Genomic DNA, 17175 nt, shown 5'->3' with positions numbered 1-17175 from the left:
ACAGAGCATAATTCTTCTGGTAGCAGAGAAAACACCATTAATTGTCAAGTCCTATCTGTAAATGTGTAAATATTTATTACTGTATTTAATATTTAATGTTTCCATAACAAACTTATTTATTTTATAATTAAACTTTTTACATAACCTATTCATGGTAAGACTTTTCTCTTTTTTTTTTTTTCTCCTGTCTTGCTCATGGGGAGTACATGTGCACACTTAAAATTAGAGCTTGGTTTCTTCTCAAAACAGGAATTGCAACATGTAGGAGCACAAGGTATGGCTGTGGAGAGCTCCAGCCATGTGTGGAATATGAGCTTGCTGCTCCAGGGGCAAGCTGTTTGTAAACAAAATGTGCAAATGCAGGTTCCCCTTTCAGTAGGAAACTTATTCAATGCAGCTACAAAGGAGGCAAGGCTGCAGCAGGGAGGGGCTGTGAGCACCTCCTTGGGAGTGAGCTCTCAAGCCTAAGGAGTAGGACTTTGTGCTGGACTTGAGCTGGGAGCATTGAGGAGTAGAGAGCCTTTCATCTCAGTGTGGTCAGAGGGATTTGGACAGTGGCTTGAAACTCTGCCTGAAATGAGGAAAAGCAGCATGTAGCCTCAGGCCTGTGACTCCCTAAACAGAAAGGGAGCCTTGGCCTCCACAGTCTGCCTGGAGTTTCTTTTCCTCCACAGGTAGTTATTAGTCCAACTGGGTGCTGATGTTCTCTCTAAAGTCTTGTAGCAGTGAGCCAAGGTGTAAGTTCATAGCTGCCTGAAAGTTTCAAGGGGATGAGTGGGATAAAGTCACAGCTGTAAAGATGATGATGGAGAACCTTGTTTTGAGGCCCTTTTCTCAGAAGCATCTTTAAGAGGTGTTGCTGGCTGTAGCTTTGCTTAGAGCAAAGAAACAACCAGTTTTAATCTGGATCTGAGCTGTGTACCCAGTCCAGGAGCTTAGGGTGATCTACAGAGTAGCTGAGGTGGATTTGCCTTGGCCTCCTGACTTAGCCAAGCAGCTCCCAGGCTCTGAGAGCAGCCTGGATGCTGTGGAGCTGAGGCACAGGTAAATGCATTGCAACATCTCCTGGGAAGATTGCAGGACTTCATTCCAAGGAACCTGCTTCATTACCAGAGTAAACAGCACTTCTCCAAGTGGCTTTTCCACAGACACTTGCTACTGGAGCCCTGGCAACAGCAGCTGTTTCTGTCAGTGCTGCCAAGCTTTGGAGTAAACAGGAGCCCAGGGGTAACCCAGCCATAGGCTGCTGGGACTGGGGAGGGACTGCAGCTCCTGTCTGCCAGCCACAGGCTGTTGCTCCAGAAGCTCTGTGAGCTCGAGTCCTCTTGCTGGAGTAAACAGGAGGTTTTCTACTGGATGGGCTAAACCAGTGCTGCATAGAAGACTGAGCTGGTGATCCCTCAGTGATGTCATTCATCAGTCAGAACTTGTAGCAGGCAGTAATGTCCTTTTCTGCTTCAGCTGTGGCCCTGGCTAATGCCAGCTTGTGACCAGGTTCCTCATGTCACTTTGATGCACAAGTGCTGCTCAAAAAGCCAAGCCAGCTGATGGGTGAAAAGTCTCTTGCTGTCCAGGGGTGCTCCACTTGTGTGACAAGCAAATGTGATCTGCTGCAGGGCAAGGCCAAGGATCATTTTTATGGCAGATCGTACACAGCCAGGTCTGCTCTTCAGGATACAGACATCAGCTGCCTTCTGCCCTGCTCCCCTAGCTCTGCAGCTGCTTCAGTCCCACCCAGCATGCCTGGGTTTCTGCTCCTCCATCTTATTAGTAGGCTATGCCTCCAGGTTTTCCTTGACCTTCCAGCAGCAGCAGCAGCACTTTGACAGAAGCTTCTGTGTCCTTGTCACTTGTAACTGCCTCAGCTGAGACCTGTAAGAGCAGCCTGATATTCTTGCACAATTTTCTGCACACAGAGCTGATTTTGCAAGGTGTTTTTGATATCCACATCAGTATCCAGGAATTCTGGTAATGTGAGGATCATGTCTGCTTGCACAATTCCTTCCTCCTTCCTGAATGTTTTGTTCTCCATGGCAGTTGCATTTTGGAGAGAACCTGGGAACTCCTCATGGAGCTTTTATCTGTTGTTTATTTATGGAGCTTTGAAGTGTTTGCAGTTATCTCTGACCAGAGTAGCTTCCTGTCTGCTTCTGGTCTTCACTGCTCTACTCCCAGTGTGCCCCCTTGCCCTCACAGCAGCAGCAGATGTCACTTGGAGTCTTGGCCTGCTGGGGATTACAGGAGGGCCAGTTCTACAGGGAAAGACCTGAGAGGTTTTCCATGGACATCTGGGAAGGTTTTGTACTGGCAGTGGCCTCAAGGGATTTGCCTAAACCCACCTTCGAGGTGTGTGATGCCATTTCCAGTGTCTGCTTTGAAGCTTGGAGTTCTTGAGACAGGGAGTTTTGTCCCAGTGCACTCCCCTGGCCTGTTGGCACTGCAGTGCTCCCTCAGCCAGCTGAGCAGGATCAGTGTTGCCACTCAGAGAACTCTGTGCACTGCTGTTGCACAACAGTCCCTGGATGAATCCCACTCACATATCCCAAGGGATTGCCCTGAGGTTCTGTGCTGTGGTTCAGTGTCCATGGTCTCGCTGGAGCTGGGGGCATGCTGCCCAGGAGGAGAGCTGGCAGCAAAACAGAGCAGGGAGGTGGTGGAGTCACTGTCCCTGGAGGTGTTCAAAGAATGTGTGGCCATGGCCCTTTGGAGCATGGTTTAATGGCCATGGTGATGCTGGGGGATGGTTGGACTTGGTGATCATTCTGGGATTCTGGGATTTTTGGGAAGGAGCCCAAGCATTATCTTCATCCCCCTGCTCAAATCCCATCCCAGCCAGCCCTGGTGTGGGCTCAGCCTGCCAGCCAGTCTGGAGGGACCTCTGGAGAGCAGCCAGCTGGGCTGCCAGGAGATTGGATCCAGTTGCATCAGCATGGGAGCAGGAATGCTCCCAGGCCTGACAGGACCAGTCCTGACTGGTTTTCCCAAAGCTCCTCCCACAGGAGCTCCTGCAAGGACATCCACTTACCTCACCAAAACTTGGGTGATCCAGGGATCCTGAAAGTGGAACAGCTGTTACCTGGCCATAGCAAGGAAGGGATTAACCCTTCCCTGGGCTGCCAGCCTGGTGACAGCATGAAACAATGAATGAAACAGCACCAAACCCACCAACAAGCCATCCCATCTTTCACCATCACAGCTCCAGAGCTATCACAGACAAGCATCTACCAAAACAAGGCTGAGCCAGGCCCTTGTTTAGTGGGAGATGCAATCAATTGGTCTGTGCTGATTAAGAGCTGATGGAACAGATAACTTTATGGAAAGCTCTCCAGCCTGGCAGAAAGGCTGGCTCGGACCCACTGCCTTGTGCAGGGTTATCAGCGCTCATGACTCCACTATGAACCTTCCCACCAGCAGTGGTGCTTCAGGGGGGAAGCAACTGCAGTTCTGGGTGGTTTGTATCAGCAGTGTTTCAATGAAGCTTTGAAGCTTTCAGTGAAACTTTGAAGCTTTCAATGAAGCGTTTCAGTGGAGCAGCTTCAGGTACTTTGTATATGTATTTGGATGTGTGCACATCAAATCTAAGTACCTACAATTGTCTGGCAGTGTGGAGGACTAGAGCAGACAGTCCCCCCAGGGCTCCAGTGCCTGCAGATGCTCCCTGGTGTATTGACTGGCTCCTGGCATGGAGGCATGGCCTGAGAACCTAAAGTTTCACATAGCTGTTCTGAGCAAGGACGTTTATGGCACCTAGGACCAGGAGGGATGAAGTTCAGTGTCTGACCTAAATGTCACCCTAAGGCCTTTTGAACATAGCAAGACTGACTTTATTTTCTCCCCTAATTTGCAGAGCCAGTGCCAGGGTTTGGGAAGCCTGCTTGCCAGCTGTAACATGGCTCAAGCTGGGAACTGAGACTTCACAAGCAGGAGTCAGAAGCCTGCTTCGGCCTCAGCAGGTGAGTCTCCTGTTTCCCATCCAGGCAGCACAGGAGTGTGGCATGGGCAGACATTCCAGCCTAGCTGATCTCAGGTGCTCTGAAGGAAGTAGGACAGGCAGCAGACAAAGCCTGGGGCCTGCTGATGAAATATTCCTGTGCAGCAGCTCCCAAAGCCAAGTGCAGTGGGGCTCACAGTTACCAGGGGAGGAGGAAGCAGGGGATGGGGGGAGGCAGTTTGCTGCCAATGCCATGACTTATGCCAGAAGAAGCCTGACAGCTACTTCTTCACTCCCCTGCCTTGCTGATTGCTGCTGGAGGAGAAGCCTGCCAGTTGCTAATGACTGCTGGGGAAGCTGTCTCCAACGCAGAGCACCCCAGCTGACTTTGTGGCACATTGATCAAACAGATGGTATCAGGCAGGAGCACAGCCCAGCCGCCACCTCGCACAGCTCCTGGGGACAAACAGCATCTGCCACACAAGAGGGTGCTTTGCACTGGGCATTGTGCACACAGCTGTGACCTGGGGTGGCCTGGCTGCCTGACCTCCCAGGGCACTCCATCTGGCAGCCCACAGCCACACTGTTGTGGCTCACGTGGCTAGTTGCAGCTCAGGGGCCTGGCTGCTGTCAGCAGGGCCACCAAGAGCAATCACAGAGTCATTGAGGTTGGAGAGGACCTTTCAGGTCATTGAGTCCAACTGTGCTTCACACCTGTAAGCATCCTGTTCTCTCCACCCTTTGCCAGAGCAGGGAGATGTCCTGTGCCTTCTCAGAGCAGTAGCACAGCTGAGTGAGGACCTCGTCCCTGGCAGGGGTGAAGCCCTGGCAGTTGCAGGCTCTGCCATGAGACTCAGCCCTGTGTGTGCATTTCTCACTCCTGTGATTCACTTGTGGCTGTTTGGGGCCTCATCAGTGTGACAGCACTGCTCAGATGTCCTGGCCCAGTTGCAGCATGATGGTGGTGCCTCTCCTGGATCTTTTGACTTATGCTCCCTAAGCTTTCTTCTCCCCAGCTGTTGGAAGTGGTGTGCTGCTGGCTGTTGCTAGGAGGGGAAGGCTGGCTGGAGGTGCTGGTCAGATGCAGGCAGGTTCTGCAGTGTCTGGGGTGTTACCTCACCCTGTGGAGCCTACCTTGAGGAGGTTAAGCAACGAAGACCTCATCACACTGACAATGGTGCTATGTGACCTCCTTTCAGAGCTGCAGGAAACCAGCAGCAGGGCATTGACCGTTGCTTCATGCTTCCCTCAGCCTTCACAGCTCCTCAGATGCCTCTAGTGGGTAAACCAGGACTGACTTGTCCTCTGTAAAGAATCTTTGACTGATCAGCTCTTGTTCACTGAGGTTCTTCCAGCAAAGTCAGAAAATACCAGGAGCACAAGAGAGAGTCTGGAGATCTCAGGCCTCTCTGCACCACCTCTCAGAAAGGAGGCAGGATGGAGACGAATGCTCCATTAGTGAGGTGCCTTAAGTACAGAGCTGTTCCCTCTCCACCTCCCAGGTGATGAGGAGTGAGCTGCAACTTACAAAGGGGGCACAGAGCCAGGCTTGGAAAGCCAGCAGCCTCCCTTATCATGCTGGCTTCCTGATGCAATCTCACAGCTACCTCCCAGTGCTGGTGCAACCCAAGTGCGGCTCACTGTGCCCACTGCAGTCTCAGCCACATCAGCCGCACCTGTCTGCTGCTCCAGCTGGCAGGGTTCAGCCCCCAGAAGAGAGCTGAAGGTCTCAGTCATGTCAGGCCTTTCTGAGAGGTGTCTGCTGCAGCCCTGGAACGTTTTGGTGAGTCATGTGAAGACGGGAGGTGAAGGAGCTGGCCAGGAGAAGGGCCACTGCAAGTTTGCTTCTCTCCCTGCCAGCAGGAGACTGCACAGAGGCTCTGTAACTGGTTCTCACCCAGCCACTGTTTCAGGACCTAGGTGTACCTGCTCAGTAGCAGAAATTTATATAGGTTAATTCCCACACTCCCAATGAATGAATCATTGAGGGAACAAAGAAAGGTGCCTCCTTTAAAGTAGCATTGCCACCTGCATTCTGAACATACGCCCAGGTTTACCTCTGCATATTTAACCCCTTATCAGAGCTGATAACCCTGCCTGCAGCCCTGACATGGATGGCAGCAGCAAACACCTTCCTGCCCTGCAGAGTGGGCTGCAAAACTCAAAAGAATACTGAGGAAAAGAAAACACAACCTTATACAACAGGGATTCGTTTCACCTGGCCAGAGCTATGCCCCAACTCCCACCCCCTTTGGTTGAGGAGGAGCAATGGATACCCTGCAGAAATGCTTAGCATCTGGTAAACCTGAGCTGGAAAAGCACCTCCCACCAAGAAAGGCAACTGATGAGTAGCTGAGAGCCAAAGCCAAAGGATGCAGTAGTTTCCAGGGAGAGCAAATTGTTTCTTCCCTTAGTGCAAGCTAGAACAGCATCCCGTTCAGCTGGGAGCTGCAGGCTGCCTTGGGAGCCCCGGCAGGAGGGGCTGCATCTCCTGGGTGTTTTTCCCACTCGGTTGGGTTGTCAGTGTACAGTCTGCAAAGAGGTATGCCCCAGGGATGTGAAAGGAGATAAGCCACTCAACTGTATTAGCACATGAAAGAAAAAGCAGTGGGAGCTTCCCGAGGTGGCAGAGGTTCAAAAGCTGCTCTCAGAAGCACATAGTTGTGGGTGATGACGGCAGCACACTCCTCCAGCCGGAGGCGGGGCACAGCCCGAGATGAGAGGAGCAGGCAGTGAGTAATGCCAGTGCCATTCTTAGCAAGGAATCCTATTTATAGTACAGATTGGCCTGCAATACAAATGGCTTGAAAATCAAAGAACTAGTGAAAGGGGAGCTCCAGCCAAAGGTGCTGGCTGCCAAGATCCAAGTGCAGCCTCCCTCTGGAGCTGACCCCAGACAAACCAAAGTGTAGGCTCTTTGGCCCGGTGCTCAGTTCTTCCCTGTCCCACTCCCCTTCCTTCCAGGCGGTCTCAGAGGCAGAGTCCTGGGCTTTTCCCTGCACTCTGCCAGCACCCAGTAGTGTGCTGTGCAGCCAGGGAATCCTCTTCATCAGCTGGGGAGGCAGGGGCTCAAAAAGACACTCAGCTGCAGACCTGTCCAAAAGGTGGATTGCGGTCCTTGTGTTGCATCTAGCTTGGCTCCAAAGGGAAGAGGAACAGAAATCTCAGCTTTTGTTTCCATCAATGAGGTGCAGAGAGAAGGTTTTGCTTTCCCACCTCCAAAGGGTTCCATCTTCTGATCCCTGCCAAGTCCCTGGCACTGCAGGCAGGGTACTGCCTAACTCCTTTTGCATCCCAGGCTACTTAGAAGCTGAAGTCATGCAGGGCCAGTGCTGCTGTCAAATGATTTGCAGTGCTTGGGTCGTTGTAAGCAACTTCTTGTCCTTTGGGTGTCAAATGTGTTCCATGGGTTGGCTCTTTCTGGCAGGACCTTAGCCCATGTGTGCTGTGTGGTAGCAGCCGCAGTCTTTGCAAAGCCCAGGGAAGAGACTGAGGAGTGCTGAAAAGTTCCTTTCCTTCTCTGGGTTTGCTTTGGGAAGGCTGTGACATGTCCTTTTTCCTCTGGATGATGGCTGGAAGGGGTCAGCTAAAGGTGCTGATCCAGCAGCACTCACAGCTGAGGCCCTTGGATTGTAGTTTCTGTGCAAAGCCCATGTGTGAGGGCAGGAAGGCCACCACATGCATTGCTGAAGGGCCATTCCCCAGAGACCAAGGAGGCTTTAAAGCTCCAAAGCTGCTTTTATTAGAAGCTCAACTAGAATAATTAACCTCTTGAGTAGAACCAAAAGTACAAAAGGCAGACCTAGCTCTGGGTTCTGGAGATCCAATGCCCTGACTCATCTGCAGGACATCTGGAAACCCTGGGCAGATACCCAGAGGCCTCACATTCTACCTGGGCACCATTTCCCAGCAGAAAGAAAGGACTAACTAGGGAAACTGGTAATTGGTAAGACCTGCTGTGTCCTGCCTGCTGCTCTGGCTGTCACCTTGCCTTGTTAACAGACACAAAGGTGGCTGTGCCCCCCTGTTCTCCACAGTCTTTTGGTGTAAGCAGCAAAACAAGCCCTCTCCATTGCCAGAATGCAATGTGTCTGAAATTCAGGGCACCTTTTGGAATGCAGTTTGCTTTGAGAGCAGCTGTTGGGACATTGAGGGATCTAAGAGGTGGTTGAGAACCACTCTGGCAAACCTTTGGAATGGCCTGCGGGCTTCTTATTTGTTTTTTCTCTGCTATGTAATGTCAGAGGTACCACTTCTGTCCTTTTCTGATTGGTGGGACCTGGAGCAAAGTTGGGAAGGTTATCAGTTTCTGTCAGGCCAGCAAGGAGCCACAGTCTGACTGGGGCTGTGTCACCAGGGACTTGTCCTTACCTGCATAAACTGCAGGTTATTGCCATTCCTGTCTGATTGACCCGTGCCCTTAGATGGAGAGAGCTTCTCCAAGGGAGGGAGTTTGCTACATGGCAACTGTCACTGTCAACAGAGGGATGTTTGCTCTGGTCTCTGCTGGCCTGCCATGGCCCCACGGCATCAGAGCCCATGTGATGTGCAGCACACGTGTTAGCAGCCAGGACCCTGGGTGACCTCCTGCTGCTGCCATGCAGCTGCAGCAGACACTGAGGTGCACGTGAGGAGCTGAAGTATGCGAGAGGCTGGGTGTGAGCCGGAGGCTGGGCTTTGCAGGCAAGGGAGCACATTGCCGTGCAGTGCTTGCCAGCATTTCATCTCACACAGACGGTCCTGCCCCAGGAGCAGCAGGCAAGGTTCTTGGTAGAGGGTCTAGCTGCTGATCTCTGACCAGGATTACAGGCAGGAGCAGTTTCAGGTCCTGCCTGACCTGGAGTTTTGTCCTGGTGTGTGTTTTCCTGCAAGTGAGAATGCAGGGGAGCATCCCCTGTGAGCAGAGAGTTCTGCAGGCTGCCCAGTGGGGACAGGACACACATGTGTGCTCAGGCACCCACCCACACATTCACTTGGTGGAGATACCTTTGTGTACAGTAAGGTGACCTGGGTCCAAGGCTTTGTCCTTGCTGCTTATCCACCCAAACACACCTCAAAGTAAACCACAAGGGACTATGAATAGTTTAGTTTGGGATCCTTCAAGACAAAACGGGGGTGCAGCGTAACCGCATCCTTGGTGCAGGCTTCACAGGTGACAGAAGAAGGCCTCTTGAAAGGGATGCTTCATCTTCAGAAGCCTGCAGCACACCCTGCAGCCACCAAAGGGGGTTTTCTCCCCTGAGCTCAGCAGGGCAGAGCTGGGCCCATGCTGAAGGCTTTGGAAGATGCTGCTCTGCTATTGCAGATCTGGTCCCAGCGTCTCTTGCAGTGTTGCACCTCCTTAAGAGACAGAGCGGGCTGGCAGCTCTGCTTGTCTCCAGCTGAGTGCTTACTGGCTCCTGGGCAGCAACTGCACAGCACCACTGCTGGAGGCCAGAGCTCTCAATGACGAGTGGTGGCAATGTTTCAGGCAGGTCTTTTTCTCAGCTGGGAGGCAGGACAGCACAGGTAGGTGACTGCACTGGTGATGGAGAACTTGGGGTTTACCTGAGCCATTTGCAGTGTCCTGCTGTCCATCAGTCCTTTTGTCTTCCCTGTGACTGTGTGCAAATCCCTGGGGTGTGCTCTGGGAAAGAGGTGAGTGAGAGGAGCCAGCCCTGCTGGGAGGACAGAAGCAGGATACAAATAGGCTCATGGTTTCAGTGAGGAACTACTGTGAGCCTGGGTGTGGAGGAAATATGTCAAGACTCTGAGCCAGGGTGGGCTGGCACTGAAAGGCAGGGAAAGCAGGAACAGAGTTGGTAGGGTCTTGGTGAAGCCACCCGACAGGTACACCTGAGCTGAAGCAATAGCAGGCACGGTAAGGCCAGCCCACAGAAAAGGAACGTGGTACTGGAGAGGTGGAGACTGAGGAGATGGGCAGTCAAGAAGGACACCTCTGCATGTCAGCAGTTTGAGGCTGCTCTGGTGCTGGGGGCAGATGGTTTTGGTCCTGTAAGTTGTGCTTTTATGCTGGCTTAGACTTGGAGAAGCAGAAGGAGAACAATGCTTTGTGCCACTTGGAGATGCCAAAGCATTTAGTTTATGCTGGAGTAACCTGGATGTGGCAGTGCTGCTGCGGCACTGCCTGGCCTTCCTCTGCTCCGAGGGGTGAGCTGTGCCACATTTCTTACAGGGCTGCAGCCAGGCAGCTGCAAGTGCTCTGAAAGTCCTGCAGTAAGAAAATCCAAAGGCACTGTGACAGCTCAGCTGCAGGCTGAAATAAGGCTTTGGTCCTGGCCAGGCAAAACCATTTGATTTGGCTCAGATTAGCCCCCAGCCAATATTCCAGGAATATCCACGTTTGGTGAGGCACTGAAGGAATTGCTTGGCTTCCTTTTTCCCCTCCCTACCTTGTCTGTTTACAGGAGAAGGGATTACTCAGGAGAAAGGAATGAGGAAAGTGCCAGGCATTATCTCCTGATAGAGCTGACAGGGCCCATCCTGCAGGAAGCTCATGCTCTTCCACCAGAGCTGCTGCTGTGGGACTTGAGAGAGTAAGACCAGCTGATAACCGTGGCTTGGGCTGGGCAAAGAATGAGCTTTGAACTCCCCAGCCCCTTGCTTCATGAGTGGGAAGAGCCCAAATTTTGGGAGGTGAAGTGGGGGCCTTTAGGAATGTGGGTGCTGGAGCAGGCAGGCTCTGTGCTCTTGTTTTAGTGCAGATGTGTCCAGGAGGTGGGCTTGGTCCCACAGAGGCCTGCAGAGTGCCTTTCTCCTCTGCAGGCAGACCCAGAAGTGGCACCTAAGTTACCATACAGCTTTTGTTGTGATGCTATTTCCCCAAGCCCAGCAGGTTCTGCACTGGCCCAGGACTCTGTGTTTGTCTGAGATTTGGGTTGTTTTTTCTTTTTTTCTCCTCCTGAAGCAGAAATGTGCCTTCAAGGGAACGAAGCAGTGGTCCCTGTGTGTGCCCCATGCCTTCTCCCACACATGTGTGCAGACATGACTGACTCACACCCAGTTAAGGAGAGGCCTTCTGTGTGCCACAGGGACCTGGGCACTTCCTTGGCTTCTAATGGTTCAGTTCTGCAGAGCTGCTTGGGCTTGTTCCAGGGAGAGACAGCAGAGAGCTGCTGTCTCCTGGGTGCTCAGGACTGCTCACCCCTCCAGAAGAGTCCCCCCAGAAACCACGCAGAGGTGTTGCTGTCTTGAGCAAGCAAAGTCAGAAACAGGTCCCTTGGTTCCTTTATCCCAGCTCTATAGAGATATTTCAGGCATGCATGATATAATGACAGTGTGCTGTGGGCCAAAGGTGTGGTGGAAAATCTGGTTGAGCACGCTGGCTGAGCTGCTCCGAGGAGCCTCAGCTGGGACACGCTGCGAGGCACAGCTCAGCACTGCCAGCATGGCAGAGTCCAGGGCTCCTCTCTCCTGCAACAGGCTGCCCAGGGAGGTGGGGGAGTCACCATCCCTGGAGGTGTTCAAAAAGCAACTAGATGTGGTGTTTCATGATACGGGCCGGTGGTGATGAAGGGGTGGACTTGATCTTAGAGGTCTTCTTCAACCTCAGTGAGTCTCTCATTCCAGCCTGAAGAAACCAGGTTTTGCCATTTTTCCATCAGCTCTTGCATCCCTCCATCCTTGCCTGTGTATTTGTGTCTGAGGTGCTTGCTCATATTTTTATTCCAGCCATCTCTGGAAGGCCTGTTTCTTAGTGTCTGATACAGCAAAAGCTCAAAGGGTGTCTGTAGGGAGTTGACTGCAGGATCAGGGGTTGTTCCTGGGGTGTAATGTCAGCTGGAGACTCAGAAGCCAGAGAGATGATCCAAGTGATGCAAGCAAGATGTGATCTGCAGCTTGTACCCTCAAAGGACTCTGCAGGCCAGCTGCCTTACCATAGGACATCAGGGTAAACTCCAATGTCTGGCTCCTTAAGGAGTGAAAAGGTGCAGCCAGTGCAGGCAATGCCTCTGCCAGTTCAGGCTTCTAGAGACAGCACTCCTGCCTGAGCTGGAGCAAGCTGCAAAGACTGTCTGCCTGTCTGCAAACACACCCCAGTGCTTGCACAGGGACAATGCCCCACATCAGCATCACTCACTTCATGCTCTTGCTTTTGATAGACCTTCATCTTTCTTCTCCTTCACCCTCTCAGGCACTGGGGGCTCTTCCCCTCTGGGCACTGTGAGCTGTTCCTGTGAACAGTCCCTTTATTCTGGCAAGCCTTTGCTTAAGCAACCTCGATGGGACCTGGCACAGGTGACATGAAAAGGGAACTGCAGCAGCTGCACAAAAAAGGTGGCTTGGAGAAGGAATTAGAAATGTATTAGAAATGCTGTGTCTAGCAGGAGCAGGGAGGTGATTGTCCTCTTGTACTCAGCTCTGGTGAGGCCACACCTGGAGTATTGTGTCCAGTTTTGGGCACCTCAATACAAGAGAGATGTGGAGCCAGTGCTGGAGCCAGGGCAGAGGAGGGCAAGGAAGCTGTGAAGGGCCTGGAGAATAAATCTGGTGAGGAGTGACTGAAGGAGCTGGGGATGGTTAGTTTGGGAAAGAGGATGCTGAGGGGAGACCACATTGCTGTCTACAACTACCTGAAAGGACGTTGTAGAGGTTGGTGCTGATCTCTTCTCCCAGATATTTAGTGATAGAACAAGAGGGAATGGCTTCAAGTTGTGACTGGGTAGGTTTAGACTGGACAGTAGCAAAAAGAGTGGTCAGGCATTGGAACAGGCTGCCCAGGAGGTGGTAGAGTCACCAACCCTGGATGCGTTTAAAGGTGGTTTGGATGTGGTGCTTGGGGCTATGGTTTAGGGGTGAACCTTGTAGAGTAGGGTTAATGGTGGGACTTGGTGATCCTGAAGGGCTTTTCCAACTTGAATGTTTCTGTGGTTCTGAGGAGGACCAGTGGCCTGACACACTTGAGTCCTGACTGCACAGTGGCTGAGCTGTGCTAGGGCAGCTTGGTGCTGTGACCTGCACATGAATTGGGCAAATTTTTCAGGAAAAAAATCTCTTTTTGGGTGTATTTTTTTGTGGAGGGAGCAATTTCTGTGAGAGACTGCCATGGGAGTCCTTCTCACTTAGCTGTTCATGCAGTGAGACAAGGCAAGAGGCAGCTGCTGCTTGAGGCAGGGGTTTTGTTGTTATTTACAGGTGGCCAGACTCAGGAACTCTTCTGTTGTTTCATTCTCAAACTCGTGTCACTCTTTCTTCTTTGCCCATAATCTCCTTAACTGCACAGGTTATCAATAGCTGCTGGATCACTAAAGAGGAGCAGTCATTCAAACCAATCAGGGATCATTTCGACCCCAGCAGCATGGGTTGTAGCTGTGCATGGAGCAGCAGGGTACCATTTGCATACCAATGAATTTGGCTTTGTTTATGTTGTGTTGCTGTTTACTGTGAGTGGTGGTAATTGCGGGGCTGGGCTGAGCTGCATGGGTCATGTCCAGCCTGGCTTCTGGAGGAGCTGAGCCTGCACCAGTGCCTCAGCATTTGGCAGCCTCCTCTTAGTAATTTTTGAAAGCATTGACCAATTTCATCTGCATTTGACACAGGGGGTAGAGGTTTTTGTAGCGGGGAGAAGAAGGGGCAAAAGCAGAGGTAATGATGAAGACTCATTAATTGCTCTGCTCAGAGAGCAGCCTGTGAGAGTTAGCCTGGGGAAGTGCTCTTTGGGCCCAAAGCTTCCTGCAGTTCTGTGGTGGCTGTGGCAGTGCTTTGCTCAAATCAGAGACTCATCCCATTGCAGCAGGCTGCACAGGGCTGTTGGCATTCACCTGCCTAAACAGATTTCACTTTTGTGTTTGTTAGGTGGTGAAAAGCCAGATCAGATCCAAACCTGAGCTGGTGCAGAGAGCAGGACTTTGCCAGCTGTGTCCTGCTCAGGGGGGATGAGAGGGGCAGATCAGGAGGAGCTGCTGCTCTGCTCTTGGGAACGGTGCAGCTGTGCATGAGCCCAGCTCTGCCTTTACAAAGTGCTGAGCCTCGGAGCTGTCTGTAGGCAGACAGAGCTGGTGTGGGCACTGGCCCTCAGCATGACATCAGATATTCCTCTTTTCCACCTTGGAAGGTGCAGGTAGTCACAAAGCCTGCTGCAAACCTGTGACCTGAAAGGGCCCTTGTGAGTGGCAACAGGGGACAGAGCCAGGCTGAGCTGCAAGATGGTGACATTTACCATCTGCCCTCCCAGCTGAGGGCTCTCAGCCTGCAGGGAGTGGCTGTGCCCCCTGCAGGGACAGAGCAGCTGAGGGTGAGTAGCACAGCCAGAACGTGGCACTTCAGCTAGAGCAAGGGACTGCTTGTAAGGCTTGCTGCTAGGCTGCAGCTCCTCAAGGAGCTTCAGATCACACTGCAGGCCAGTTTCTCATCTTGAGGCCAAGAAGTTGTTTGTGACTGTGAATGTGACAGTAGGTGGCCTGGGCTTTTTCCCTTCCTGCAGCACTAGAGATTCCCCAATAAACATGCCACACAGCTACACTCATGAAGGGCAGCCTCAGGAGAAGTTGTGTGAAGGGCTTGCTTTGGGTGCCAGCATCACTTGTGTGGAGTAATGTCATGAAGCTTTTATGTGAAGGCCAGTTACTCACTGTCACTGCACAAACATCAGAGATGCAGGGAATAGAGCAAAGATTTAACTTCAGATGGCCAGAGCAGCTCTGGGAGAGCACAAAAAAGTAAAAGGTCTCCACATCCTCCTGTAAGAACAGTCTGCTTTATGCTCTGCTGCTGCCTGTGCACAGCTGCTCCTCTGCCCTGTCTCCAGGCCAGTAAAAGCTCTCAGATGATCCCAGTGTGGGCAAGGAAGACCCAGGTGGTCAGCTTTTGCAAGCTGTAGCCTTTCATTTCTGCAGTAAGTCAGAGTGGTCTCCTCTTCTCCCATCAGGTGTGGAAGGCATAGTTCTGCTGTAGGATGCTTTCCTTAGCTCTTTGTCTGTGGAGATGCAGTTTTGTGCCCAGTACCTTTAGCTGCAAGGTTCCAGCTGTGACCAAAAAAAATGCTTTTTCCAGGAAAACTTCTGAGCTTTTCTTCTTTCAGATGCAAAACATAAACTCACCTGACACTTTTTCTGGATTGTTAAATGTCTTTGTCTGAATTTCCAGTAGAACCAGAAGAGTGTTCCTAGATGGAAACAGGATGAGACCAGGAAAGATTCAAAACAGGGGTAAATTACATCAGAGGAGGAGAGCAAACAAGGGGAAAGCAATCACTGAAAAGCTGATTTTTCTTTCTGCAAAAATACTTCAGTTAAGGGCTTTTCCTCAGCACTTAGAGAATGTGAGGCAATAAGAGGGAAGGTGCATTTTAAAGGTAAAAGTTGTGTGAAAGAGCTGTTATTTATCATCTTGCTGCTGTGTGTGTGGGTTTCTCAAAGGTGGGGGAATGTACTGAAAGGAAAGGCTCCCAGGACTGCGGCCTTGCCTACTGCTTCTCACTGAATATCAGCAGCTTCCTTCTGAGCAGTGTGAAGTCTGTTATTTGACATCAGCCTGAAGGCAAGTTTTTATGCCAAATCTGAAAATAAAAGGCTGGGATTTGTATTTCCTACTTTCCATCAGCAACAGGGAATGTGCAAATTACAGAGAACTTCCTGTTTCCAACCCCTCAGCCAACGCATGTTTGGGTTTGTCCTCTCCCCGTGCACAAGGGATGCACTTGAAGGAGAACAGATCCTTACCTTCATGTTATGTCTGCAGGACTAAGTGCCAAGCATGTCTGGACAGGACAGCATCCCCAGGAGGGCTTTGATTCACAAGTGGGAACACTCTGTCTTGGGACAGCTGTTGTTGTTCCTGCCCCAGCTCTGCTCCAGCCCTCAGAGGCTGCCGCCTCCACCCCAGGGGTGTCTCGATTGGTCACGACAAAGGGAAGTCCCCTGGTTTCAGCTCCCTGACAGTGTTACCAGACACAGAGAACCTCATCAGTGTCAGACCTTACCTGATGAATATCCTCCTGAGATCCCACCAAGCAGACACAGCTATTCCAGTTGTAGCAGTGAATACCTGCCTTGTGCCAGGTGGCCTACCTGGGAGAAGCAGCATTAGAAACCCTGCAGAGAGAAGATGAGATTGTAAAAGAGTCTGTTCTCAGCTCTGCTCCATCCCTGGCAGCATTTCAGTACCTGAAGGGCACCTACAGGAAGGCTGGGGAGGGACTGTTCAGAAGGGCCTGTGGGGATAGGATGAGGGGCAATGGTTTGAAACTGGAGCAAGACAGATTTAGGTTGGACATCAGGAGGAAGTTCTGCACAGTGAGGGTGGGGTTGGACAAGATGACCTCTGAGGGTCCCTTCCAGCCTGATGCAATCTGTGCATCTCCACTGCAGATGGGACACTGCTGTGCTAGGCCTTTATTTCAGAGGGGGGGTGCCAGTTGCAGGTGTCCTGGGAGAAGGCCGAGTGCTTGGACACTCAGGATTGAAGTCTGACTGCCTGGGTGCTGGAGTGCACAGAGACAGAAATGTGAAACATAACAGAGGGGACAAGGCTTGCAACAGAAAAGTGGCACCGACTCTTGAAGAGACCTTGTGTTCATCACTGCTAGAAGTGGGGGGGATTGGGCTACAGGGAGTATCTTGCAGCAGCTAGGGACCAGCAGTGGCTCTTGGTGCTTCCCTTTCCAGAGCAGCCTTTTGGTTGTATTTACAGTTGTAGTCCCCCTTTGGCACCCTCCTGAAGAGCAGAGTTTCTGAGGTGAGGTGGGCAGGCTCTCTACTGTACCTGAAGCATCACCATGGGGTGGGTCATGCCATAACGTGTCCCCTGGCTCTCCTGTGCCTCACACAACACTAGAGCAGGCATGGTGGAGCCCACCAGGCTCAGGACACCCACTGCTGCTTTGTGCTCTTCCCAAACTCCAGTGCAATGGAGCTTCCTAGGGTGAAGCTCCCCATCAGGCTGTTCGTTTTGGTGCAGCCAGCAGCATGGCTAATGGGCTGTGTTTCAATGGCTGTAATTAGGCTTCAAAGTAACCATTATGATGAAAGGGGAAAATCTCACATTCCTCTCCACACTATCATTTCAGGGTGTCTGGCAGCACCCCAGAAAGACAAAAGTGCATCACTTGATACCACCAGAGCTACCTGTTTGCAGGGGACCTCTCACCTTTGGGTTATTAAGATCTATTTTTTTTTCCAGTGGGGGAAAAAAAAACAACAACAAAAACCTAGCCCAGACGCTGCATTTTGAGTGAAGCATTCTGTTCTCTGCATGCCTGTGGGTTGTTATCTCCCCAGTGTGTAAGCAGTTTGCAAATACTTGAC

The sequence above is a fragment of the Indicator indicator genome, chromosome 25 (genome assembly GCF_027791375.1).
Source record: "Indicator indicator isolate 239-I01 chromosome 25, UM_Iind_1.1, whole genome shotgun sequence".
NCBI classification, from domain to species: domain Eukaryota; kingdom Metazoa; phylum Chordata; class Aves; order Piciformes; family Indicatoridae; genus Indicator; species Indicator indicator.
Note: the sequence above shows the minus strand (reverse complement) of the source record.